The sequence below is a fragment of the Phalacrocorax carbo genome, unplaced genomic scaffold (assembly GCF_963921805.1).
Source record: "Phalacrocorax carbo unplaced genomic scaffold, bPhaCar2.1 SCAFFOLD_68, whole genome shotgun sequence".
Lineage (NCBI taxonomy): Eukaryota > Metazoa > Chordata > Aves > Suliformes > Phalacrocoracidae > Phalacrocorax > Phalacrocorax carbo.
The window spans coordinates 73,954-100,199 of NW_026990341.1; positions in this window are offsets into that span (position 1 = coordinate 73,954).

The window sequence follows — 26,246 nt, forward strand, 5'->3', positions numbered from 1 at the left end:
TTCCGGGGTGCCGGGGCCGGTCCGTTTTTTGCCGCGGCGGCCCATTCCGGGGTGCCGGGGCCGGTCCGTTTTTTGCCGCGGCGGCCCATTCCGGGGTGCCGGCGCCGGTCCGTTTTTTGCCGCGGCGGCCCATTCCGGGGTGCCGGCGCCGGTCCGTTTTTTGCCGCGGCGGCCCATTCCGGGGTGCCGGGGCCGGTCCGTTTTTTGCCGCGGCGGCCCATTCCGGGGTGCCGGCTCTGGTCCGTTTTTTGCCGCGGCGGCCCATTCCGGGGTGCCGGGGCCGGTCCGTTTTTTGCCGCGGCGGCTCATTCCGGGGTGCCGGGGCCGGTCCGTTTTTTGCCGCGGCGGCCCATTCCGGGGTGCCGGCTCTGGTCCGTTTTTTGCCGCGGCGGCCCATTCCGGGGTGCCGGAGCCGGTCGGTTTTTTGCCGCGGCGGCCCATTCCGGGGTGCCGGGGCCGGTCCTTTTTTTGCCGCGGCGGCCCATTCCGGGGTGCCGGCGCTGGTCCGTTTTTTGCCGCGGCGGCCCATTCCAGGGTGCCGGACCCGGTCCGTTTTTTGCCACGGTGGCCCATTCCGGGGTGCCGGGTCCGGTCCGTTTTTTGCCGCGGCGGCCCATTCCGGGGTGCCGGCTCCGGTCCGTTTTTTGCCGCGGCGGCCCATTCCGGGGTGCCGGGGCCGGTCCGTTTTTTGCCGCGGCGGCCCATTCCGGGGTGCCGGACCCGGTCCGTTTTTTGCCGCGGCGGCCCATTCCGGGGTGCCGGCGCTGGTCCGTTTTTTGCCGCGGCGGCCCATTCCAGGGTGCCGGGGCCGGTCCGTTTTTTGCCACGGTGGCCCATTCCGGGGTGCCGGCTCCGGTCCGTTTTTTGCCGCGGCGGCCCATTCCGGGGTGCCGGGGCCGGTCCGTTTTTTGCCGCGGCGGCCCATTCCGGGGTGCCGGCGCCGGTCCGTTTTTTGCCGCGGCGGCCCATTCCGGGGTGCCAGAGCCGGTCCGTTTTTTGCCGCGGCGGCCCATTCCGGGGTGCCGGGGCCGGTCCGTTTTTTGCCGCGGCGGCCCATTCCGGGGTGCCGGACCCGGTCCGTTTTTTGCCGCGGCGGCCCATTCCGGGGTGCCGGCGCCAGTCCGTTTTTTGCCGCGGCGGCCCATTCCGGGGTGCCGGAGCCGGTCGGTTTTTTGCCGCGGCGGCCCATTCCGGGGTGCCGGAGCTGGTCCGTTTTTTGCCGCGGCGGCCCATTCCGGGGTGCCGGACCCGGTCCGTTTTTTGCCGCGGCGGCCCATTCCGGGGTGCCGGACCCGGTCCGTTTTTTGCCGCGGCGGCCCTATCCGGGGTGCCAGGGCCGGTCCGTTTTTTGCCGCGGCGGCCCATTCCGGGGTGCCGGGGCCGGTCCGTTTTTTACCGCGGCGGCCCATTCCGGGGTGCCGGACCCGGTCCGTTTTTTGCCGCGGCGGCCCATTCCGGGGTGCCGGCGCCGGTCCGTTTTTTACTGCGGCGGCCCATTCCGGGGTGCCGGACCCGGTCCGTTTTTTGCCGCGGCGGCCCATTCCGGGGTGCCGGCGCCGGTCCGTTTTTTGCCGCGGCGGCCCATTCCGGGGTGCCGGGGCCGGTCCGTTTTTTGCCGCGGCGGCCCATTCCGGGGTGCCGGCTCTGGTCCGTTTTTTGCCGCGGCGGCCCATTCCGGGGTGCCGGAGCCGGTCGGTTTTTTGCCGCGGCGGCCCATTCCGGGGTGCCGGGGCCGGTCCTTTTTTTGCCGCGGCGGCCCATTCCGGGGTACCGGCGCTGGTCCGTTTTTTGCCGCGGCGGCCCATTCCAGGGTGCCGGACCCGGTCCGTTTTTTGCCACGGTGGCCCATTCCGGGGTGCCGGGTCCGGTCCGTTTTTTTGCCGCGGCGGCCCATTCCGGGGTGCCGGCTCCGGTCCGTTTTTTGCCGCGGCGGCCCATTCCGGGGTGCCGGGGCCGGTCCGTTTTTTGCCGCGGCGGCCCATTCCGGGGTGCCGGACCCGGTCCGTTTTTTTTGCCGCGGCGGCCCATTCCGGGGTGCCGGGGCCGGTCCGTTTTTTGCCGCGGCGGCCCATTCCGGGGTGCCGGACCCGGTCCGTTTTTTGCCGCGGTGGCCCATTCCGGGGTGCCGGGGCCGGTCCGTTTTTTGCCGCGGCGGCCCATTCCGGGGTGCCGGCGCCGGTCCGTTTTTTGCCGCGGCGGCCCATTCCGGGGTGCCGGCGCCGGTCCGTTTTTTTGCCGCGGCGGCCCATTCCGGGGTGCCGGGGCCGGTCCGTTTTTGCCGCGGCGGCCCATTCCGGGGTGCCGGCTCTGGTCCGTTTTTTGCCGCGGCGGCCCATTCCGGGGTGCCGGGGCCGGTCCGTTTTTTGCCGCGGCGGCTCATTCCGGGGTGCCGGGGCCGGTCCGTTTTTTTGCCGCGGCGGCCCATTCCGGGGTGCCGGCTCTGGTCCGTTTTTTGCCGCGGCGGCCCATTCCGGGGTGCCGGAGCCGGTCGGTTTTTTGCCGCGGCGGCCCATTCCGGGGTGCCGGACCCGGTCCGTTTTTTTGCCGCGGCGGCCCATTCCGGGTGCCGGCGCTGGTCCGTTTTTTGCCGCGGCGGCCCATTCCGGGGTGCCGGCTCCGGTCCGTTTTTTGCCACGGTGGCCCATTCCGGGGTGCCGGGTCCGGTCCGTTTTTTGCCGCGGCGGCCCATTCCGGGGTGCCGGCTCCGGTCCGTTTTTTGCCGCGGCGGCCCATTCCGGGGTGCCGGGGCCGGTCCGTTTTTTGCCGCGGCGGCCCATTCCGGGGTGCCGGACCCGGTCCGTTTTTTGCCGCGGCGGCCCATTCCGGGGTGCCGGCGCTGGTCCGTTTTTTGCCGCGGCGGCCCATTCCAGGGTGCCGGACCCGGTCCGTTTTTTGCCACGGTGGCCCATTCCGGGGTGCCGGCTCCGGTCCGTTTTTTGCCGCGGCGGCCCATTCCGGGGTGCCGGACCCGGTCCGTTTTTTGCCGCGGCGGCCCATTCCGGGGTGCCGGCGCCGGTCCGTTTTTTGCCGCGGCGGCCCATTCCGGGGTGCCGGCTCCGGTCCGTTTTTTGACGCGGCGGCCCATTCCGGGGTGCCGGCTCCGGTCCGTTTTTTGACGCGGCGGCCCATTCCGGGGTGCCGGCTCCGGTCCGTTTTTTGCCGCGGCGGCCCATTCCGGGGTGCCGGCGCTGGTCCGTTTTTTGCCGCGGCGGCCCATTCCGGGGTGCCGGACCCGGTCCGTTTTTTGCCGCGGCGGCCCATTCCGGGGTGCCGGGGCCGGTCCGTTTTTTGCCGCGGCGGCCCATTCCGGGGTGCCGGACCCGGTCCGTTTTTTGCCGCGGCGGCCCATTCCGGGGTGCCGGCGCCGGTCCGTTTTTTGCCGCGGCGGCCCATTCCGGGGTGCCGGGGCCGGTCCGTTTTTTGCCGCGGCGGCCCATTCCGGGGTGCCGGAGCCGGTCGGTTTTTTGCCGCGGCGGCCCATTCCGGGGTGCCGGCGCCGGTCCATTTTTTGCCGCGGCGGCCCATTCCGGGGTGCCAGGGCCGGTCCGTTTTTTGCCGCGGCGGCCCATTCCGGGGTGCCGGGGCCGGTCCGTTTTTTACCGCGGCGGCCCATTCCGGGGTGCCGGGGCCGGTCCGTTTTTTGCCGCGGCGGCCCATTCCGGGGTGCCGGGTCCGGTCCGTTTTTTACTGCTGCGGCCCATTCCGGGGTGCCGGCTCCGGTCCGTTTTTTGACGCGGCGGCCCATTCCGGGGTGCCGGCTCCGGTCCGTTTTTTGACGCGGCGGCCCATTCCGGGGTGCCGGCTCCGGTCCGTTTTTTGCCGCGGCGGCCCATTCCGGGGTGCCGGGGCCGGTCCGTTTTTTGCCGCGGCGGCCCATTCCGGGGTGCCGGAGCCGGTCCGTTTTTTGCCGCGGCGGCCCATTCCGGGGTGCCGGAGCTGGTCCGTTTTTTGCCGCGGCGGCCCATTCCGGGGTGCCGGCTCTGGTCCGTTTTTTGCCGCGGCGGCCCATTCCGGGGTGCCGGACCCGGTCCGTTTTTTGCCGTGGCGGCCCATTCCGGGGTGCCGGAGCCGGTCCGTTTTTTGCCGCGGCGGCCCATTCCGGGTTGCCGGGGCCGGTCCGTTTTTTGCCGCGGCGGCCCATTCCGGGGTGCCGGAGCCGGTCCGTTTTTTGCCGCGGCGGCCCATTCCGGGGTGCCGGCGCCGGTCCATTTTTTGCCGCGGCGGCCCATTCCGGGGTGCCGGGGCCGGTCCTTTTTTTGCCGCGGCGGCCCATTCCGGGGTGCCGGCTCTGGTCCGTTTTTTGCCGCGGCGGCCCATTCCAGGGTGCCGGACCCGGTCCGTTTTTTGCCACGGTGGCCCATTCCGGGGTGCCGCCTCCGGTCCGTTTTTTGCCGCGGCGGCCCATTCCGGGGTGCCGGACCCGGTCCGTTTTTTGCCGCGGCGGCCCATTCCGGGGTGCCGGCGCCGGTCCGTTTTTTGCCGCGGCGGCCCATTCCGGGGTGCCAGAGCCCGTCCGTTTTTTGCCGCGGCGGCCCATTCCGGGGTGCCGGACCCGGTCCGTTTTTTGCCGCGGCGGCCCATTCCGGGGTGCCGGCTCCGGTCCGTTTTTTGCCGCGGCGGCCCATTCCGGGGTGCCGGACCCGGTCCGTTTTTTGCCGCGGCGGCCCATTCCGGGGTGCCGGAGCCGGTCCGTTTTTTGCCGCGGCGGCCCATTCCGGGGTGCCGGGGCCGGTCCGTTTTTTGCCGCGGCGGCCCATTCCGGGGTGCCGGACCCGGTCCGTTTTTTGCCGCGGCGGCCCATTCCGGGGTGCCGGCGCCGGTCCGTTTTTTGCCGCGGCGGCCCATTCCGGGGTGCCGGGGCCGGTCCGTTTTTTGCCGCGGCGGCCCATTCCGGGGTGCCGGAGCCGGTCGGTTTTTTGCCGCGGCGGCCCATTCCGGGGTGCCGGCGCCGGTCCGTTTTTTGCCGCGGCGGCCCATTCCGGGGTGCCAGGGCCGGTCCGTTTTTTGCCGCGGCGGCCCATTCCGGGGTGCCGGGGCCGGTCCGTTTTTTACCGCGGCGGCCCATTCCGGGGTGCCGGGGGCCGGTCCGTTTTTTGCCGCGGCGGCCCATTCCGGGGTGCCGGGTCCGGTCCGTTTTTTACTGCGGCGGCCCATTCCGGGGTGCCGGCTCCGGTCCGTTTTTTGCCGCGGCGGCCCATTCCGGGGTGCCGGAGCCGGTCCGTTTTTTGCCGCGGCGGCCCATTCCGGGGTGCCGGAGCCGGTCCGTTTTTTGCCGCGGCGCCCCATTCCGGGGTGCCGGGGCCGGTCCGTTTTTTGCCGCGGCGGCCCATTCCGGGGTGCCGGAGCCGGTCCGTTTTTTGCCGCGGCGGCCCATTCCGGGGTGCCGGAGCTGGTCCGTTTTTTGCCGCGGCGGCCCATTCCGGGGTGCCGGCTCTGGTCCGTTTTTTGCCGCGGCGGCCCATTCCGGGGTGCCGGCGCCGGTCCGTTTTTTGCCGCGGCGGCCCATTCCGGGGGTGCCGGAGCCGGTCCGTTTTTTGCCGCGGCGGCCCATTCCGGGGTGCCGGCGCCGGTCCGTTTTTTGCCGCGGCGGCCCATTCCGGGGTGCCGGACCCGGTCCGTTTTTTGCCGCGGCGGCCCATTCCGGGGTGCCGGCGCCGGTCCATTTTTTGCCGCGGCGGCCCATTCCGGGGTGCCGGGGCCGGTCCTTTTTTTGCCGCGGCGGCCCATTCCGGGGTGCCGGCTCTGGTCCGTTTTTTGCCGCGGCGGCCCATTCCGGGGTGCCGGAGCCGGTCGGTTTTTTGCCGCGGCGGCCCATTCCGGGGTGCCGGCGCCGGTCCGTTTTTTGCCGCGGCGGCCCATTCCGGGGTGCCGGACCCGGTCCGTTTTTTGCCGCGGCGGCCCATTCCGGGGTGCCGGCGCCGGTCCGTTTTTTGCCGCGGCGGCCCATTCCGGGGTGCCGGCGCCGGTCCGTTTTTTGCCACGGCGGCCCATTCCGGGGTGCCGGCGCCGGTCCGTTTTTTGCCGCGGCGGCCCATTCCGGGGTGCCGGGGCCGGTCCGTTTTTTGCCGCGGCGGCCCATTCCGGGGTGCCGGCTCTGGTCCGTTTTTTGCCGCGGCGGCCCATTCCGGGGTGCCGGACCCGGTCCGTTTTTTGCCGCGGCGGCCCATTCCGGGGTGCCGGAGCCGGTCCGTTTTTTGCCGCGGCGGCCCATTCCGGGGTGCCGGGGCCGGTCCGTTTTTTGCCGCGGCGGCCCATTCCGGGGTGCCGGCTCTGGTCCGTTTTTTGCCGCGGCGGCCCATTCCGGGGTGCCGGGGCCGGTCCGTTTTTTGCCGCGGCGGCCCATTCCGGGGTGCCGGGGCCGGTCCGTTTTTTGCCGCGGCGGCCCATTCCGGGGTGCCGGACCCGGTCCGTTTTTTGCCGCGGCGGCCCATTCCGGGGTGCCGGAGCTGGTCCGTTTTTTGCCGCGGCGGCCCATTCCGGGGTGCCGGCTCTGGTCCGTTTTTTGCCGCGGCGGCCCATTCCGGGGTGCCGGACCCGGTCCGTTTTTTGCCGTGGCGGCCCATTCCGGGGTGCCGGAGCCGGTCCGTTTTTTGCCGCGGCGGCCCATTCCGGGGTGCCGGCGCCGGTCCGTTTTTTGCCGCGGCGGCCCATTCCGGGGTGCCGGCGCCGGTCCGTTTTTTGCCGCGGCGGCCCATTCCGGGGTGCCGGACCCGGTCCGTTTTTTGCCGCGGCGGCCCATTCCGGGGTGCCGGCTCCGGTCCGTTTTTTGCCGCGGCGGCCCATTCCGGGGTGCCGGACCCGGTCCGTTTTTTGCCGCGGCGGCCCATTCCGGGGTGCCGGCTCTGGTCCGTTTTTTGCCGCGGCGGCCCATTCCGGGGTGCCGGCGCCGGTCCGTTTTTTGCCGCGGCGGCCCATTCCGGGGTGCCGGAGCCGGTCCGTTTTTTGACGCGGCGGCCCATTCCGGGGTGCCGGACCCGGTCCGTTTTTTGCCGCGGCGGCCCATTCGGGGGGGGCAGAGCCGGTCCGTTTTTTGCCGCGGCGGCCCATTCCGGGGTGCCGGCTCCGGTCCGTTTTTTGCCGCGGCGGCCCATTCCGGGGTGCCGGGGCCGGTCCGTTTTTTGCCGCGGCGGCCCATTCCGGGGTGCCGGAGCTGGTCCGTTTTTTGCCGCGGCGGCCCATTCCGGGGTGCCGGGGCCGGTCCGTTTTTTACCGCGGCGGCCCATTCCGGGGTGCCGGGGCCGGTCCGTATTTTGCCGCGGCGGCCCATTCCGGGGTGCCGGGTCCGGTCCGTTTTTTACTGCGGCGGCCCATTCCGGGGTGCCGGCTCCGGTCCGTTTTTTGACGCGGCGGCCCATTCCGGGGTGCCGGCTCCGGTCCGTTTTTTGACGCGGCGGCCCATTCCGGGGTGCCGGCTCCGGTCCGTTTTTTGCCGCGGCGGCCCATTCCGGGGTGCCGGGGCCGGTCCGTTTTTTGCCGCGGCGGCCCATTCCGGGGTGCCGGAGCCGGTCCGTTTTTTGCCGCGGCGGCCCATTCCGGGGTGCCGGAGCTGGTCCGTTTTTTGCCGCGGCGGCCCATTCCGGGGTGCCGGCTCTGGTCCGTTTTTTGCCGCGGCGGCCCATTCCGGGGTGCCGGACCCGGTCCGTTTTTTGCCGTGGCGGCCCATTCCGGGGTGCCGGAGCCGGTCCGTTTTTTGCCGCGGCGGCCCATTCCGGGTTGCCGGGGCCGGTCCGTTTTTTGCCGCGGCGGCCCATTCCGGGGTGCCGGAGCCGGTCCGTTTTTTGCCGCGGCGGCCCATTCCGGGGTGCCGGCGCCGGTCCATTTTTTGCCGCGGCGGCCCATTCCGGGGTGCCGGGGCCGGTCCTTTTTTTGCCGCGGCGGCCCTATCCGGGGTGCCGGCTCTGGTCCGTTTTTTGCCGCGGCGGCCCATTCCAGGGTGCCGGCTCCGGTCCGTTTTTTGCCACGGTGGCCCATTCCGGGGTGCCGCCTCCGGTCCGTTTTTTGCCGCGGCGGCCCATTCCGGGGTGCCGGACCCGGTCCGTTTTTTGCCGCGGCGGCCCATTCCGGGGTGCCGGCGCCGGTCCGTTTTTTGCCGCGGCGGCCCATTCCGGGGTGCCAGAGCCCGTCCGTTTTTTGCCGCGGCGGCCCATTCCGGGGTGCCGGCTCCGGTCCGTTTTTTGCCGCGGCGGCCCATTCCGGGGTGCCGGCTCCGGTCCGTTTTTTGCCGCGGCGGCCCATTCCGGGGTGCCGGACCCGGTCCGTTTTTTGCCGCGGCGGCCCATTCCGGGGTGCCGGGGCCGGTCCGTTTTTTGCCGCGGCGGCCCATTCCGGGGTGCCGGGGCCGGTCCGTTTTTTGCCGCGGCGGCCCATTCCGGGGTGCCGGACCCGGTCCGTTTTTTGCCGCGGCGGCCCATTCCGGGGTGCCGGACCCGGTCCGTTTTTTGCCGCGGCGGCCCATTCCGGGGTGCCGGCTCTGGTCCGTTTTTTGCCGCGGCGGCCCATTCCGGGGTGCCGGCGCCGGTCCGTTTTTTGCCGCGGCGGCCCATTCCGGGGTGCCGGAGCCGGTCCGTTTTTTGACGCGGCGGCCCATTCCGGGGTGCCGGACCCGGTCCGTTTTTTGCCGCGGCGGCCCATTCGGGGGGGGCAGAGCCGGTCCGTTTTTTGCCGCGGCGGCCCATTCCGGGGTGCCGGCTCCGGTCCGTTTTTTGCCGCGGCGGCCCATTCCGGGGTGCCGGGGCCGGTCCGTTTTTTGCCGCGGCGGCCCATTCCGGGGTGCCGGAGCTGGTCCGTTTTTTGCCGCGGCGGCCCATTCCGGGGTGCCGGGGCCGGTCCGTTTTTTACCGCGGCGGCCCATTCCGGGGTGCCGGGGCCGGTCCGTTTTTTGCCGCGGCGGCCCATTCCGGGGTGCCGGGTCCGGTCCGTTTTTTACTGCGGCGGCCCATTCCGGGGTGCCGGCTCCGGTCCGTTTTTTGACGCGGCGGCCCATTCCGGGGTGCCGGCTCCGGTCCGTTTTTTGACGCGGCGGCCCATTCCGGGGTGCCGGCTCCGGTCCGTTTTTTGCCGCGGCGGCCCATTCCGGGGTGCCGGGGCCGGTCCGTTTTTTGCCGCGGCGGCCCATTCCGGGGTGCCGGAGCCGGTCCGTTTTTTGCCGCGGCGGCCCATTCCGGGGTGCCGGAGCTGGTCCGTTTTTTGCCGCGGCGGCCCATTCCGGGGTGCCGGCTCTGGTCCGTTTTTTGCAGCGGCGGCCCATTCCGGGGTGCCGGACCCGGTCCGTTTTTTGCCGTGGCGGCCCATTCCGGGGTGCCGGAGCCGGTCCGTTTTTTGCCGCGGCGGCCCATTCCGGGTTGCCGGGGCCGGTCCGTTTTTTGCCGCGGCGGCCCATTCCGGGGTGCCGGAGCCGGTCCGTTTTTTGCCGCGGCGGCCCATTCCGGGGTGCCGGCGCCGGTCCATTTTTTGCCGCGGCGGCCCATTCCGGGGTGCCGGGGCCGGTCCTTTTTTTGCCGCGGCGGCCCTATCCGGGGTGCCGGCTCTGGTCCGTTTTTTGCCGCGGCGGCCCATTCCAGGGTGCCGGCTCCGGTCCGTTTTTTGCCACGGTGGCCCATTCCGGGGTGCCGCCTCCGGTCCGTTTTTTGCCGCGGCGGCCCATTCCGGGGTGCCGGACCCGGTCCGTTTTTTGCCGCGGCGGCCCATTCCGGGGTGCCGGCGCCGGTCCGTTTTTTGCCGCGGCGGCCCATTCCGGGGTGCCAGAGCCCGTCCGTTTTTTGCCGCGGCGGCCCATTCCGGGGTGCCGGCTCCGGTCCGTTTTTTGCCGCGGCGGCCCATTCCGGGGTGCCGGCTCCGGTCCGTTTTTTGCCGCGGCGGCCCATTCCGGGGTGCCGGACCCGGTCCGTTTTTTGCCGCGGCGGCCCATTCCGGGGTGCCGGGGCCGGTCCGTTTTTTGCCGCGGCGGCCCATTCCGGGGTGCCGGGGCCGGTCCGTTTTTTGCCGCGGCGGCCCATTCCGGGGTGCCGGACCCGGTCCGTTTTTTGCCGCGGCGGCCCATTCCGGGGTGCCGGCGCCGGTCCGTTTTTTGCCGCGGCGGCCCATTCCGGGGTGCCGGGGCCGGTCCGTTTTTTGCCGCGGCGGCCCATTCCGGGGTGCCGGAGCCGGTCGGTTTTTTGCCGCGGCGGCCCATTCCGGGGTGCCGGCGCCGGTCCATTTTTTGCCGCGGCGGCCCTATCCGGGGTGCCAGGGCCGGTCCGTTTTTTGCCGCGGCGGCCCATTCCGGGGTGCCGGGGCCGGTCCGTTTTTTACCGCGGCGGCCCATTCCGGGGTGCCGGGGCCGGTCCGTTTTTTGCCGCGGCGGCCCATTCCGGGGTGCCGGGTCCGGTCCGTTTTTTACTGCGGCGGCCCATTCCGGGGTGCCGGCTCCGGTCCGTTTTTTGCCGCGGCGGCCCATTCCGGGGTGCCGGAGCCGGTCCGTTTTTTGCCGCGGCGGCCCATTCCGGGGTGCCGGAGCCGGTCCGTTTTTTGCCGCGGCGCCCCATTCCGGGGTGCCGGGGCCGGTCCGTTTTTTGCCGCGGCGGCCCATTCCGGGGTGCCGGAGCCGGTCCGTTTTTTGCCGCGGCGGCCCATTCCGGGGTGCCGGAGCTGGTCCGTTTTTTGCCGCGGCGGCCCATTCCGGGGTGCCGGCTCTGGTCCGTTTTTTGCCGCGGCGGCCCATTCCGGGGTGCCGGACCCGGTCCGTTTTTTGCCGTGGCGGCCCATTCCGGGGTGCCGGAGCCGGTCCGTTTTTTGCCGCGGCGGCCCATTCCGGGGTGCCGGCGCCGGTCCGTTTTTTGCCGCGGCGGCCCATTCCGGGGTGCCGGAGCCGGTCCGTTTTTTGACGCGGCGGCCCATTCCGGGGTGCCGGCGCCGGTCCATTTTTTGCCGCGGCGGCCCATTCCGGGGTGCCGGACCCGGTCCTTTTTTTGCCGCGGCGGCCCATTCCGGGGTGCCGGCTCTGGTCCGTTTTTTGCCGCGGCGGCCCATTCCGGGGTGCCGGAGCCGGTCGGTTTTTTGCCGCGGCGGCCCATTCCGGGGTGCCGGCGCCGGTCCGTTTTTTGCCGCGGCGGCCCATTCCGGGGTGCCGGACCCGGTCCGTTTTTTGCCGCGGCGGCCCATTCCGGGGTGCCGGCGCCGGTCCGTTTTTTGCCGCGGCGGCCCATTCCGGGGTGCCGGGGCCGGTCCGTTTTTTGCCACGGCGGCCCATTCCGGGGTGCCGGCGCCGGTCCGTTTTTTGCCGCGGCGGCCCATTCCGGGGTGCCGGAGCCGGTCCGTTTTTTGCCGCGGCGGCCCATTCCGGGGTGCCGGCTCTGGTCCGTTTTTTGCCGCGGCGGCCCATTCCGGGGTGCCGGCTCTGGTCCGTTTTTTGCCGCGGCGGCCCATTCCGGGGTGCCGGAGCCGGTCCGTTTTTTGCCGCGGCGGCCCATTCCGGGGTGCCGGACCCGGTCCGTTTTTTGCCGCGGCGGCCCATTCCGGGGTGCCGGCTCTGGTCCGTTTTTTGCCGCGGCGGCCCATTCCGGGGTGCCGGGGCCGGTCCGTTTTTTGCCGCGGCGGCCCATTCCGGGGTGCCGGGGCCGGTCCGTTTTTTGCCGCGGCGGCCCATTCCGGGGTGCCGGAGCCGGTCCGTTTTTTGCCGCGGCGGCCCATTCCGGGGTGCCGGAGCTGGTCCGTTTTTTGCCGCGGCGGCCCATTCCGGGGTGCCGGCTCTGGTCCGTTTTTTGCCGCGGCGGCCCATTCCGGGGTGCCGGACCCGGTCCGTTTTTTGCCGTGGCGGCCCATTCCGGGGTGCCGGAGCCGGTCCGTTTTTTGCCGCGGCGGCCCATTCCGGGGTGCCGGCGCCGGTCCGTTTTTTGCCGCGGCGGCCCATTCCGGGGTGCCGGGGCCGGTCCGTTTTTTGCCGCGGCGGCCCATTCCGGGGTGCCGGAGCCGGTCCGTTTTTTGCCGCGGCGGCCCATTCCGGGGTGCCGGCTCCGGTCCGTTTTTTGCCGCGGCGGCCCATTCCGGGGTGCCGGACCCGGTCCGTTTTTTGCCGCGGCGGCCCATTCCGGGGTGCCGGCTCTGGTCCGTTTTTTGCCGCGGCGGCCCATTCCGGGGTGCCGGCGCCGGTCCGTTTTTTGCCGCGGCGGCCCATTCCGGGGTGCCGGAGCCGGTCCGTTTTTTGCCGCGGCGGCCCATTCCGGGGTGCCGGCTCCGGTCCGTTTTTTGCCGCGGCGGCCCATTCCGGGGTGCCGGCTCCGGTCCGTTTTTTGCCGCGGCGGCCCATTCCGGGGTGCCGGACCCGGTCCGTTTTTTGCCGCGGCGGCCCATTCCGGGGTGCCGGAGCTGGTCCGTTTTTTGCCGCGGCGGCCCATTCCGGGGTGCCGGGGCCGGTCCGTTTTTTGCCGCGGCCGCCCATTCCGGGGTGCCGGCGCCGGTCCGTTTTTTGCCGCGGCGGCCCATTCCGGGGTGCCGGCGCCGGTCCATTTTTTGCCGCGGCGGACCATTCCGGGGTGCCAGGGCCGGTCCGTTTTTTGCCGCGGCGGCCCATTCCGGGGTGCCGGACCCGGTCCGTTTTTTGCCGCGGCGGCCCATTCCGGGGTGCCGGCGCTGGTCCGTTTTTTGCCGCGGCGGCCCATTCCAGGGTGCCGGACCCGGTCCGTTTTTTGCCACGGTGGCCCATTCCGGGGTGCCGGCTCCGGTCCGTTTTTTGCCGCGGCGGCCCATTCCGGGGTGCCGGGGCCGGTCCGTTTTTTGCCGCGGCGGCCCATTCCGGGGTGCCGGCGCCGGTCCGTTTTTTGCCGCGGCGGCCCATTCCGGGGTGCCAGAGCCGGTCCGTTTTTTGCCGCGGCGGCCCATTCCGGGGTGCCGGACCCGGTCCGTTTTTTGCCGCGGCGGCCCATTCCGGGGTGCCGGCTCCGGTCCGTTTTTTGCCGCGGCGGCCCATTCCGGGGTGCCGGCGCCGGTCCGTTTTTTGCCGCGGCGGCCCATTCCGGGGTGCCGGCTCCGGTCCGTTTTTTGCCGCGGCGGCCCATTCCGGGGTGCCGGGGCCGGTCCGTTTTTTGCCGCGGCGGCCCATTCCGGGGTGCCGGAGCCGGTCCGTTTTTTGCCGCGGCGGCCCATTCCGGGGTGCCGGACCCGGTCCGTTTTTTGCCGCGGCGGCCCATTCCGGGGTGCCGGACCCGGTCCGTTTTTTGCCGCGGCGGCCCATTCCGGGGTGCCAGAGCCGGTCCGTTTTTTGCCGCGGCGGCCCATTCCGGGGTGCCGGCGCCGGTCCGTTTTTTGCCGCGGCGGCCCTATCCGGGGTGCCAGGGCCGGTCCGTTTTTTGCCGCGGCGGCCCATTCCGGGGTGCCGGGGCCGGTCCGTTTTTTACCGCGGCGGCCCATTCCGGGTTGCCGGGGCCGGTCCGTTTTTTGCCGCGGCGGCCCATTCCGGGGTGCCGGGTCCGGTCCGTTTTTTGCCGCGGCGGCCCATTCCGGGGTGCCGGCGCTGGTCCGTTTTTTGCCGCGGCGGCCCATTCCGGGGTGCCGGGGCCGGTCCGTTTTTTGCCGCGGCGGCCCATTCCGGGGTGCCGGGGCCGGTCCGTTTTTTGCCGCGGCGGCCCATTCCGGGGTGCCGGAGCTGGTCCGTTTTTTGCCGCGGCGGCCCATTCCGGGGTGCCGGCTCTGGTCCGTTTTTTGCCGCGGCGGCCCATTCCGGGGTGCCGGCGCCGGTCCGTTTTTTTGCCGCGGCGGCCCATTCCGGGGTGCCGGAGCCGGTCCGTTTTTTGCCGCGGCGGCCCATTCCGGGGTGCCGGCGCCGGTCCATTTTTTGCCGCGGCGGCCCATTCCGGGGTGCCGGGGCCGGTCCTTTTTTTGCCGCGGCGGCCCATTCCGGGGTGCCGGCTCCGGTCCGTTTTTTGCCGCGGCGGCCCATTCCGGGGTGCCGGCGCCGGTCCGTTTTTTGCCGCGGCGGCCCATTCCGGGGTGCCGGCGCCGGTCCGTTTTTTGCCGCGGCGGCCCATTCCGGGGTGCCGGACCCGGTCCGTTTTTTGCCGCGGCGGCCCATTCCGGGGTGCCGGCTCCGGTCCGTTTTTTGCCGCGGCGGCCCATTCCGGGGTGCCGGCTCCGGTCCGTTTTTTGCCGCGGCGGCCCATTCCGGGGTGCCGGGGCCGGTCCGTTTTTTGCCGCGGCGGCCCATTCCGGGGTGCCGGCGCCTGTCCGTTTTTTGCCGCGGCGGCCCATTCCGGGGTGCCGGACCCGGTCCGTTTTTTGCCGCGGCGGCCCATTCCGGGGTGCCGGAGCCGGTCCGTTTTTTGACGCGGCGGCCCATTCCGGGGTGCCGGACCCGGTCCGTTTTTTGCCGCGGCGGCCCATTCCGGGGTGCCGGCTCGGGACCGTTTTTTGCCGCGGCGGCCCATTCCGGGGTGCCGGGGCCGGTCCTTTTTTTGCCGCGGCGGCCCATTCCGGGGTGCCGGAGCCGGTCCGTTTTTTGCCGCGGCGGCCCATTCCGGGGTGCCGGAGCCGGTCCGTTTTTTGCCGCGGCGGCCCATTCCGGGGTGCCGGACCCGGTCCGTTTTTTGCCGCGGCGGCCCATTCCGGGGTGCCGGACCAGGTCCGTTTTTTGCCGCGGCGGCCCATTCCGGGGTGCCGGACCCGGTCCGTTTTTTGCCGCGGCGGCCCATTCCGGGGTGCCGGCGCCGGTCCGTTTTTTGCCGCGGCGGCCCATTCCGGGGTGCCGGCGCCGGTCCGTTTTTTGCCGCGGCGGACCATTCCGGGGTGCCAGGGCCGGTCCGTTTTTTGCCGCGGCGGCCCATTCCGGGGTGCCGGCGCCGGTCCGTTTTTTGCCGCGGCGGCCCATTCCGGGGTGCCGGCGCTGGTCCGTTTTTTGCCGCGGCGGCCCATTCCGGGGTGCCGGGGCCGGTCCGTTTTTTGCCGCGGCGGCCCATTCCGGGGTGCCGGACCCGGTCCGTTTTTTGCCGCGGCGGCCCATTCCGGGGTGCCGGCTCCGGTCCGTTTTTTGCCGCGGCGGCCCATTCCGGGGTGCCGGCTCCGGTCCGTTTTTTGCCGCGGCGGCCCATTCCGGGGTGCCGGAGCTGGTCGGTTTTTTGCCGCGGCGGCCCATTCCGGGGTGCCGGAGCTGGTCCGTTTTTTGCCGCGGCGGCCCATTCCGGGGTGCCGGACCCGGTCCGTTTTTTACCGCGGCGGCCCATTCCGGGGTGCCGGAGCTGGTCCATTTTTTGCCGCGGCGGCCCTATCCGGGGTGCCAGGGCCGGTCCGTTTTTTGCCGCGGCGGCCCATTCCGGGGTGCCGGACCCGGTCCGTTTTTTACCGCGGCGGCCCATTCCGGGGTGCCGGGGCCGGTCCGTTTTTTGCCGCGGCGGCCCATTCCGGGGTGCCGGACCCAGTCCGTTTTTTGCTGCGGCGGCCCGTTCTGGGGTGCCGGACCCGGTCCGTTTTTTGCCGCGGCGGCCCATTCCGGGGTGCCGGAGCCGGTCCGTTTTTTGCCGCGGCGGCCCATTCCGGGGTGCCGGGGCCGGTCCGTTTTTTACCGCGGCGGCCCATTCCGGGGTGCCGGAGCTGGTCCGTTTTTTGCCACGGCCCATTCCGGGATGCCGGACCCGGTCCATTTTTTGCCGCGGCGGCCCATTCCGGGGTGCCGGAGCTGGTCCATTTTTTGCCGCGGCGGCCCATTCCGGGGTGCCAGGGCCGGTCCGTTTTTTGCCGCGGCGGCCCATTCCGGGGTGCCGGGGCCGGTCCGTTTTTTACCGCGGCGGCCCATTCCGGGGTGCCGGGGCCGGTCCGTTTTTTGCCGCGGCGGCCCATTCCGGGGTGCCGGGGCCGGTCCGTTTTTTGCCGCGGCGGCCCATTCCGGGGTGCCGGGGCCGGTCCGTTTTTTGCCGCGGCAGCCCATTCCGGGGTGCCGGCGCCGGTCCGTTTTTTGCCGCGGCGGCTCATTCCGGGGTGCCGGGGCCGGTCCGTTTTTTGCCGCGGCGGCCCATTCCGGGGTGCCGGCTCTGGTCCGTTTTTTGACGCGGCGGCCCATTCCGGGGTGCCGGCTCCGGTCCGTTTTTTGCCGCGGCGGCCCATTCCGGGGTGCCGGGGCCGGTCCTTTTTTTGCCGCGGCGCCCCATTCCGGGGTGCCGGCGCTGGTCTGTTTTTTGCCGCGGCGGCCCATTCCGGGGTGCCGGCTCCGGTCCGTTTTTTGCCGCGGCGGCCCATTCCGGGGTGCCGGGGCCGGTCCGTTTTTTGCCGCGGCGGCCCATTCCGGGGTGCCGGAGCCGGTCCGTTTTTTGACGCGGCGGCCCATTCCGGGGTGCCGGACCCGGTCCGTTTTTTGCCGCGGCGGCCCATTCCGGGGTGCCGGCTCCGGTCCGTTTTTTGCCGCGGCGGCCCATTCCGGGGTGCCGGGGCCGGTCCTTTTTTTGCCGCGGCGGCCCATTCCGGGGTGCCGGCGCCGGTCCGTTTTTTGCCGCGGCGGCCCATTCCGGGGTGCCGGGGCCGGTCCGTTTTTTGCCGCGGCGGCCCATTCCGGGGTGCCGGAGCCGGTCCGTTTTTTGCCGCGGCGGCCCATTCCGGGGTGCCGGGGCCGGTCCGTTTTTTGCCGCGGCGGCCCATTCCGGGGTGCCGGCGCCGGTCCGTTTTTTGCCGCGGCGGCCCATTCCGGGGTGCCGGCGCCGGTCCGTTTTTTGCCGCGGCGGACCATTCCGGGGTGCCAGGGCCGGTCCGTTTTTTGCCGCGGCGGCCCATTCCGGGGTGCCGGCGCCGGTCCGTTTTTTGCCGCGGCGGCCCATTCCGGGGTGCCGGCTCCGGTCCGTTTTTTGCCGCGGCGGCCCATTCCGGGGTGCCGGGGCCGGTCCGTTTTTTGCCGCGGCGGCCCATTCCGGGGTGCCGGAGCTGGTCCGTTTTTTGCCGCGGCGGCCCATTCCGGGGTGCCGGACCCGGTCCGTTTTTTACCGCGGCGGCCCATTCCGGGGTGCCGGAGCTGGTCCATTTTTTGCCGCGGCGGCCCTATCCGGGGTGCCAGGGCCGGTCCGTTTTTTGCCGCGGCGGCCCATTCCGGGGTGCCGGACCCGGTCCGTTTTTTACCGCGGCGGCCCATTCCGGGGTGCCGGACCCGGTCCGTTTTTTGCCGCGGCGGCCCATTCCGGGGTGCCGGACCCAGTCCGTTTTTTGCTGCGGCGGCCCGTTCTGGGGTGCCGGACCCGGTCCATTTTGCCGCGGCGGCCCATTCCGGGGTGCCGGAGCCGGTCCGTTTTTTGCCGCGGCGGCCCATTCCGGGGTGCCGGGGCCGGTCCGTTTTTTACCGCGGCGGCCCATTCCGGGGTGCCGGAGCTGGTCCGTTTTTTGCCACGGCCCATTCCGGGATGCCGGACCCGGTCCATTTTTTGCCGCGGCGGCCCATTCCGGGGTGCCGGTGCTGGTACATTTTTTGCCGCGGCGGCCCATTCCGGGGTGCCAGGGCCGGTCCGTTTTTTGCCGCGGCGGCCCATTCCGGGGTGCCGGGGCCGGTCCGTTTTTTACCGCGGCGGCCCATTCCGGGGTGCCGGCGCCGGTCCGTTTTTTGCCGCGGCGGCCCATTCCGGGGTGCCGGACCCGGTCCGTTTTTTGCCGCGGCGGCCCATTCCGGGGTGCCGGAGCCGGTCCGTTTTTTGACGCGGCGGCCCATTCCGGGGTGCCGGACCCGGTCCGTTTTTTGCCGCGGCAGCCCATTCCGGGGTGCCGGCTCCGGTCCGTTTTCTGCCGCGGCGGCCCATTCCGGGGTGCCGGGGCCGGTCCGTTTTTTGCCGTGGCGGCCCATTCCGGGGTGCCGGAGCCGGTCCGTTTTTTGCCGCGGCGGCCCATTCCGGGGTGCCGGGGCCGGTCCGTTTTTTGCCGCGGCGGCCCATTCCGGGGTGCCGGGGCCGGTCCGTTTTTTGCCGCGGCGGCCCATTCCGGGGTGCCGGACCAGGTCCGTTTTTTGCCGCGGCGGACCATTCCGGGGTGCCGGCGCCGGTCCGTTTTTTGCCGCGGCGGCCCATTCCGGGGTGCCGGCGCCGGTCCGTTTTTTGCCGCGGCGGCCCATTCCGGGGTGCCGGCGCCGGTCCGTTTTTTGCCGCGGCGGACCATTCCGGGGTGCCAGGGCCGGTCCGTTTTTTGCCGCGGCGGCCCATTCCGGGGTGCCGGCGCCGGTCCGTTTTTTGCCGCGGCGGCCCATTCCGGGGTGCCGGCGCCGGTCCGTTTTTTGCCGCGGCGGCCCATTCCGGGGTGCCGGACCCGGTCCGTTTTTTGCCGCGGCGGCCCATTCCGGGGTGCCGGGGCCGGTCCGTTTTTTGCCGCGGCGGCCCATTCCGGGGTGCCGGACCCGGTCCGTTTTTTGCCGCGGCGGCCCATTCCGGGGTGCCGGCTCCGGTCCGTTTTTTGACGCGGCGGCCCATTCCGGGGTGCCGGCTCCGGTCCGTTTTTTGCCGCGGCGGCCCATTCCGGGGTGCCGGAGCCGGTCGGTTTTTTGCCGCGGCGGCCCATTCCGGGGTGCCGGACCCGGTCCGTTTTTTGCCGCGGCGGCCCATTCCGGGGTGCCGGACCCGGTCCGTTTTTTACCGCGGCGGCCCATTCCGGGGTGCCGGAGCTGGTCCATTTTTTGCCGCGGCGGCACTATCCGGGGTGCCAGGGCCAGTCCGTTTTTTGCCGCGGCGGCCCATTCCGGGGTGCCGGGGCCGGTCCGTTTTTTACCGCGGCGGCCCATTCCGGGGTGCCGGGGCCGGTCCGTTTTTTGCCGCGGCGGCCCATTCCGGGGTGCCGGGGCCGGTCCGTTTTTTACTGCGGCGGCCCATTCCGGGGTGCCGGACCCGGTCCGTTTTTTGCCGCGGCGGCCCATTCCGGGGTGCCGGCGCCGGTCCGTTTTTTGCCGCGGCGGCCCATTCCGGGGTGCCGGGGCCGGTCCGTTTTTTGCCGCGGCGGCCCATTCCGGGGTGCCGGAGCCGGTCCGTTTTTTGCCGCGGCGGCCCATTCCGGGGTGCCGGGGCCGGTCCGTTTTTTACCGCGGCGGCCCATTCCGGGGTGCCGGAGCTGGTCCGTTTTTTGCCACGGCCCATTCCGGGGTGCCGGACCCGGTCCATTTTTTGCCGCGGCGGCCCATTCCGGGGTGCCGGACCCGGTCCGTTTTTTGCCGCGGCGGCCCATTCCGGGGTGCCGGCTCCGGTCCGTTTTTTGCCGCGGCGGCCCATTCCGGGGTGCCGGGGCCGGTCCTTTTTTTGCCGCGGCGGCCCATTCCGGGGTGCCGGAGCCGGTCCGTTTTTTGCCGCGGCGGCCCATTCCGGGGTGCCGGAGCCGGTCCGTTTTTTGCCGCGGCGGCCCATTCCGGGGTGCCGGACCCGGTCCGTTTTTTGCCGCGGCGGCCCATTCCGGGGTGCCGGACCAGGTCCGTTTTTTGCCGCGGCGGCCCATTCCGGGGTGCCGGCGCCGGTCCGTTTTTTGCCGCGGCGGCCCATTCCGGGGTGCCGGCGCCGGTCCGTTTTTTGCCGCGGCGGACCATTCCGGGGTGCCAGGGCCGGTCCGTTTTTTGCCGCGGCGGCCCATTCCGGGGTGCCGGCGCCGGTCCGTTTTTTGCCGCGGCGGCCCATTCCGGGGTGCCGGACCCGGTCCGTTTTTTGCCGCGGCGGCCCATTCCGGGGTGCCGGAGCCGGTCCGTTTTTTGACGCGGCGGCCCATTCCGGGGTGCCGGACCCGGTCCGTTTTTTGCCGCGGCGGCCCATTCCGGGGTGCCGGCTCCGGTCCGTTTTCTGCCGCGGCGGCCCATTCCGGGGTGCCGGGGCCGGTCCGTTTTTTGCCGTGGCGGCCCATTCCGGGGTGCCGGAGCCGGTCCGTTTTTTGCCGCGGCGGCCCATTCCGGGGTGCCGGGGCCGGTCCGTTTTTTGCCGCGGCGGCCCATTCCGGGGTGCCGGGGCCGGTCCGTTTTTTGCCGCGGCGGCCCATTCCGGGGTGCCGGACCAGGTCCGTTTTTTGCCGCGGCGGCCCATTCCGGGGTGCCGGGGCCGGTCCGTTTTTTGCCGCGGCGGCCCATTCCGGGGTGCCGGCGCCGGTCCGTTTTTTGCCGCGGCGGCCCATTCCGGGGTGCCGGCGCCGGTCCGTTTTTTGCCGCGGCGGACCATTCCGGGGTGCCAGGGCCGGTCCGTTTTTTGCCGCGGCGGCCCATTCCGGGGTGCCGGCGCCGGTCCGTTTTTTGCCGCGGCGGCCCATTCCGGGGTGCCGGCGCCGGTCCGTTTTTTGCCGCGGCGGCCCATTCCGGGGTGCCGGGGCCGGTCCGTTTTTTGCCGCGGCGGCCCATTCCGGGGTGCCGGGGCCGGTCCGTTTTTTGCCGCGGCGGCCCATTCCGGGGTGCCGGACCCGGTCCGTTTTTTGCCGCGGCGGCCCATTCCGGGGTGCCGGCTCCGGTCCGTTTTTTGACGCGGCGGCCCATTCCGGGGTGCCGGCTCCGGTCCGTTTTTTGCCGCGGCGGCCCATTCCGGGGTGCCGGAGCCGGTCGGTTTTTTGCCGCGGCGGCCCATTCCGGGGTGCCGGACCCGGTCCGTTTTTTGCCGCGGCGGCCCATTCCGGGGTGCCGGACCCGGTCCGTTTTTTACCGCGGCGGCCCATTCCGGGGTGCCGGAGCTGGTCCATTTTTTGCCGCGGCGGCACTATCCGGGGTGCCAGGGCCGGTCCGTTTTTTGCCGCGGCGGCCCATTCCGGGGTGCCGGGGCCGGTCCGTTTTTTACCGCGGCGGCCCATTCCGGGGTGCCGGGGCCGGTCCGTTTTTTGCCGCGGCGGCCCATTCCGGGGTGCCGGGGCCGGTCCGTTTTTTACTGCGGCGGCCCATTCCGGGGTGCCGGACCCGGTCCGTTTTTTGCCGCGGCGGCCCATTCCGGGGTGCCGGCGCCGGTCCGTTTTTTGCCGCGGCGGCCCATTCCGGGGTGCCGGACCCGGTCCGTTTTTTGCCGCGGCGGCCCATTCCGGGGTGCCGGAGCCGGTCCGTTTTTTGCCGCGGCGGCCCATTCCGGGGTGCCGGGGCCGGTCCGTTTTTTACCGCGGCGGCCCATTCCGGGGTGCCGGAGCTGGTCCGTTTTTTGCCACGGCCCATTCCGGGGTGCCGGACCCGGTCCATTTTTTGCCGCGGCGGCCCATTCCGGGGTGCCGGACCCGGTCCGTTTTTTGCCGCGGCGGCCCATTCCGGGGTGCCGGCTCCGGTCCGTTTTTTGCCGCGGCGGCCCATTCCGGGGTGCCGGGGCCGGTCCTTTTTTTGCCGCGGCGGCCCATTCCGGGGTGCCGGAGCCGGTCCGTTTTTTGCCGCGGCGGCCCATTCCGGGGTGCCGGAGCCGGTCCGTTTTTTGCCGCGGCGGCCCATTCCGGGGTGCCGGACCCGGTCCGTTTTTTGCCGCGGCGGCCCATTCCGGGGTGCCGGACCAGGTCCGTTTTTTGCCGCGGCGGCCCATTCCGGGGTGCCGGGGCCGGTCCGTTTTTTGCCGCGGCGGCCCATTCCGGGGTGCCGGCGCCGGTCCGTTTTTTGCCGCGGCGGCCCATTCCGGGGTGCCGGCGCCGGTCCGTTTTTTGCCGCGGCGGACCATTCCGGGGTGCCAGGGCCGGTCCGTTTTTTGCCGCGGCGGCCCATTCCGGGGTGCCGGACCCGGTCCGTTTTTTGCCGCGGCGGCCCATTCCGGGGTGCCGGCGCTGGTCCGTTTTTTGCCGCGGCGGCCCATTCCGGGGTGCCGGGGCCGGTCCGTTTTTTGCCGCGGCGGCCCATTCCGGGGTGCCGGCGCCGGTCCGTTTTTTGCCGCGGCGGCCCATTCCGGGGTGCCGGCGCCGGTCCGTTTTTTTGCCGCGGCGGACCATTCCGGGGTGCCGGAGCTGGTCCGTTTTTTGCCGCGGCGGCCCATTCCGGGGTGCCGGACCCGGTCCGTTTTTTACCGCGGCGGCCCATTCCGGGGTGCCGGCGCTGGTCCGTTTTTTGCCGCGGCGGCCCTATCCGGGGTGCCAGGGCCGGTCCGTTTTTTGCCGCGGCGGCCCATTCCGGGGTGCCGGCTCCGGTCCGTTTTTTGCCGCGGCGGCCCATTCCGGGGTGCCGGAGCTGGTCGGTTTTTTGCCGCGGCGGCCCATTCCGGGGTGCCGGAGCTGGTCCGTTTTTTGCCGCGGCGGCCCATTCCGGGGTGCCGGACCCGGTCCGTTTTTTACCGCGGCGGCCCATTCCGGGGTGCCGGAGCTGGTCCATTTTTTGCCGCGGCGGCCCATTCCGGGGTGCCGGGGCCGGTCCGTTTTTTACCGCGGCGGCCCATTCCGGGGTGCCGGACCCGGTCCGTTTTTTTACCGCGGCGGCCCATTCCGGGGTGCCGGGGCCGGTCCGTTTTTTGCCGCGGCGGCCCATTCCGGGGTGCCGGGGCCGGTCCGTTTTTTACCGCGGCGGCCCATTCCGGGGTGCCGGGGCCGGTCCGTTTTTTACCGCGGCGGCCCATTCCGGGGTGCCGGAGCTGGTCCGTTTTTTGCCACGGCCCATTCCGGGATGCCGGACCCGGTCCATTTTTTGCCGCGGCGGCCCATTCCGGGGTGCCGGGGCCGGTCCGTTTTTTGCCGCGGCGGCCCATTCCGGGGTGCCGGCGCCGGTCCGTTTTTTGCCGCGGCGGCCCATTCCGGGGTGCCGGGGCCGGTCCGTTTTTTACCGCGGCGGCCCATTCCGGGGTGCCGGACCAGGTCCGTTTTTTGCCGCGGCGGCCCATTCCGGGGTGCCGGGGCCGGTCCGTTTTTTGCCGCGGCGGCCCATTCCGGGGTGCCGGCGCCGGTCCGTTTTTTGCCGCGGCGGCCCATTCCGGGGTGCCGGCGCCGGTCCATTTTTTGCCGCGGCGGACCATTCCGGGGTGCCAGGGCCGGTCCGTTTTTTGCCGCGGCGGCCCATTCCGGGGTGCCGGCGCCGGTCCGTTTTTTGCCGCGGCGGCCCATTCCGGGGTGCCGGCGCCGGTCCGTTTTTTGCCGCGGCGGCCCATTCCGGGGTGCCGGGGCCGGTCCGTTTTTTGCCGCGGCGGCCCATTCCGGGGTGCCGGGGCCGGTCCGTTTTTTGCCGCGGCGGCCCATTCCGGGGTGCCGGACCCGGTCCGTTTTTTGCCGCGGCGGCCCATTCCGGGGTGCCGGCTCCGGTCCGTTTTTTGACGCGGCGGCCCATTCCGGGGTGCCGGCTCCGGTCCGTTTTTTGCCGCGGCGGCCCATTCCGGGGTGCCGGAGCCGGTCGGTTTTTTGCCGCGGCGGCCCATTCCGGGGTGCCGGACCCGGTCCGTTTTTTGCCGCGGCGGCCCATTCCGGGGTGCCGGACCCGGTCCGTTTTTTACCGCGGCGGCCCATTCCGGGGTGCCGGAGCTGGTCCATTTTTTGCCGCGGCGGCACTATCCGGGGTGCCAGGGCCGGTCCGTTTTTTGCCGCGGCGGCCCATTCCGGGGTGCCGGGGCCGGTCCGTTTTTTACCGCGGCGGCCCATTCCGGGGTGCCGGGGCCGGTCCGTTTTTTGCCGCGGCGGCCCATTCCGGGGTGCCGGGGCCGGTCCGTTTTTTACTGCGGCGGCCCATTCCGGGGTGCCGGACCCGGTCCGTTTTTTGCCGCGGCGGCCCATTCCGGGGTGCCGGCGCCGGTCCGTTTTTTGCCGCGGCGGCCCATTCCGGGGTGCCGGACCCGGTCCGTTTTTTGCCGCGGCGGCCCATTCCGGGGTGCCGGAGCCGGTCCGTTTTTTGCCGCGGCGGCCCATTCCGGGGTGCCGGGGCCGGTCCGTTTTTTACCGCGGCGGCCCATTCCGGGGTGCCGGAGCTGGTCCGTTTTTTGCCACGGCCCATTCCGGGGTGCCGGACCCGGTCCATTTTTTGCCGCGGCGGCCCATTCCGGGGTGCCGGACCCGGTCCGTTTTTTGCCGCGGCGGCCCATTCCGGGGTGCCGGCTCCGGTCCGTTTTTTGCCGCGGCGGCCCATTCCGGGGTGCCGGGGCCGGTCCTTTTTTTGCCGCGGCGGCCCATTCCGGGGTGCCGGAGCCGGTCCGTTTTTTGCCGCGGCGGCCCATTCCGGGGTGCCGGAGCCGGTCCGTTTTTTGCCGCGGCGGCCCATTCCGGGGTGCCGGACCCGGTCCGTTTTTTGCCGCGGCGGCCCATTCCGGGGTGCCGGACCAGGTCCGTTTTTTGCCGCGGCGGCCCATTCCGGGGTGCCGGGGCCGGTCCGTTTTTTGCCGCGGCGGCCCATTCCGGGGTGCCGGCGCCGGTCCGTTTTTTGCCGCGGCGGCCCATTCCGGGGTGCCGGCGCCGGTCCGTTTTTTGCCGCGGCGGACCATTCCGGGGTGCCAGGGCCGGTCCGTTTTTTGCCGCGGCGGCCCATTCCGGGGTGCCGGACCCGGTCCGTTTTTTGCCGCGGCGGCCCATTCCGGGGTGCCGGCGCTGGTCCGTTTTTTGCCGCGGCGGCCCATTCCGGGGTGCCGGGGCCGGTCCGTTTTTTGCCGCGGCGGCCCATTCCGGGGTGCCGGCGCCGGTCCGTTTTTTGCCGCGGCGGCCCATTCCGGGGTGCCGGCGCCGGTCCGTTTTTTGCCGCGGCGGACCATTCCGGGGTGCCGGAGCTGGTCCGTTTTTTGCCGCGGCGGCCCATTCCGGGGTGCCGGACCCGGTCCGTTTTTTACCGCGGCGGCCCATTCCGGGGTGCCGGCGCTGGTCCGTTTTTTGCCGCGGCGGCCCTATCCGGGGTGCCAGGGCCGGTCCGTTTTTTGCCGCGGCGGCCCATTCCGGGGTGCCGGCTCCGGTCCGTTTTTTGCCGCGGCGGCCCATTCCGGGGTGCCGGAGCTGGTCGGTTTTTTGCCGCGGCGGCCCATTCCGGGGTGCCGGAGCTGGTCCGTTTTTTGCCGCGGCGGCCCATTCCGGGGTGCCGGACCCGGTCCGTTTTTTACCGCGGCGGCCCATTCCGGGGTGCCGGAGCTGGTCCATTTTTTGCCGCGGCGGCCCATTCCGGGGTGCCGGGGCCGGTCCGTTTTTTACCGCGGCGGCCCATTCCGGGGTGCCGGACCCGGTCCGTTTTTTACCGCGGCGGCCCATTCCGGGGTGCCGGGGCCGGTCCGTTTTTTGCCGCGGCGGCCCATTCCGGGGTGCCGGGGCCGGTCCGTTTTTTACCGCGGCGGCCCATTCCGGGGTGCCGGGGCCGGTCCGTTTTTTACCGCGGCGGCCCATTCCGGGGTGCCGGACCCGGTCCGTTTTTTGCCACGGCCCATTCCGGGATGCCGGACCCGGTCCATTTTTTGCCGCGGCGGCCCATTCCGGGGTGCCGGGGCCGGTCCGTTTTTTGCCGCGGCGGCCCATTCCGGGGTGCCGGCGCCGGTCCGTTTTTTGCCGCGGCGGCCCATTCCGGGGTGCCGGGGCCGGTCCGTTTTTTACCGCGGCGGCCCATTCCGGGGTGCCGGGGCCGGTCCGTTTTTTACCGCGGCGGCCCATTCCGGGGTGCCGGGGCCGGTCCGTTTTTTGCCGCGGCGGCCCATTCCGGGGTGCCGGGGCCGGTCCGTTTTTTGCCGCGGCGGCCCATTCCGGGGTGCCGGGGCCGGTCCGTTTTTTGCCGCGGCGGCCCATTCCGGGGTGCCGGGTCCGGTCCGTTTTTTGCCGCGGCGGCTCATTCCGGGGTGCCGGGGCCGGTCCGTTTTTTGCCGCGGCGGCCCATTCCGGGGTGCCGGCTCTGGTCCGTTTTTTGACGCGGCGGCCCATTCCGGGGTGCCGGCTCCGGTCCGTTTTTTGCCGCGGCGGCCCATTCCGGGGTGCCGGGGCCGGTCCTTTTTTTGCCGCGGCGCCCCATTCCGGGGTGCCGGCGCTGGTCCGTTTTTTGCCGCGGCGGCCCATTCCGGGGTGCCGGCTCCGGTCCGTTTTTTGCCGCGGCGGCCCATTCCGGGGTGCCGGGGCCGGTCCTTTTTTTGCCGCGGCGGCCCATTCCGGGGTGCCGGCTCCGGTCCGTTTTTTGCCGCGGCGGCCCATTCCGGGGTGCCGGGGCCGGTCCGTTTTTTGCCGCGGCGGCCCATTCCGGGGTGCCGGGGCCGGTCCGTTTTTTGCCGCGGCGGCCCATTCCGGGGTGCCGGGGCCGGTCCGTTTTTTGCCGCGGCGGCCCATTCCGGGGTGCCGGGGCCGGTCCGTTTTTTGCCGCGGCGGCCCATTCCGGGGTGCCGGAGCTGGTCCGTTTTTTGCCGCGACGGCCCATTCCGGGGTGCCGGCTCTGGTCCGTTTTTTGCCGCGGCGGCCCATTCCGGGGTGCCGGCGCCGGTCCGTTTTTTGCCGCG